The 263-nt window shown below is 62.4% G+C and overlaps 1 protein-coding gene across 1 annotated transcript in view; it reads left to right on the forward strand.

Annotated features, from left to right (window-relative positions):
• Positions 1 to 263, forward strand: part of EMH_0004230 (uncharacterized protein) — a gene marked incomplete at both ends in the record, with an annotated part of 8,957 nt that overhangs the window by 7,058 nt on the left and 1,636 nt on the right. The window lies entirely within an intron of this gene.

Consider the following 263-nt stretch of genomic DNA (forward strand, 5'->3'; position numbering starts at 1 on the left):
AGACAGAAACGCATGGATCGCTGACTTGCCCGCGCTGCTAGGCAGCCCCCAGCAGCAGCAGCAGCAGCAGCAGCAGCAGCAGCAGCAGCAGCAGGAGCTGCAGCAGCAACGGGGACACCTCTTGCACCCTAGACAGACACATGCCAGTCTTTATACACCTGCGGATGCATCCCACGATGCAGCAGCAGCAACTGCTGCTGCTGCTCCTGCTGCTGCTGCTGCCCCTCCTGCTGCTGCTGCTGCTGCTGCTGCTGCTGCTGCAA

Source organism: Eimeria mitis, genomic scaffold (assembly GCF_000499745.2).
Source record: "Eimeria mitis Houghton genomic scaffold, Emh_scaff224, whole genome shotgun sequence".
NCBI classification, from domain to species: domain Eukaryota; phylum Apicomplexa; class Conoidasida; order Eucoccidiorida; family Eimeriidae; genus Eimeria; species Eimeria mitis.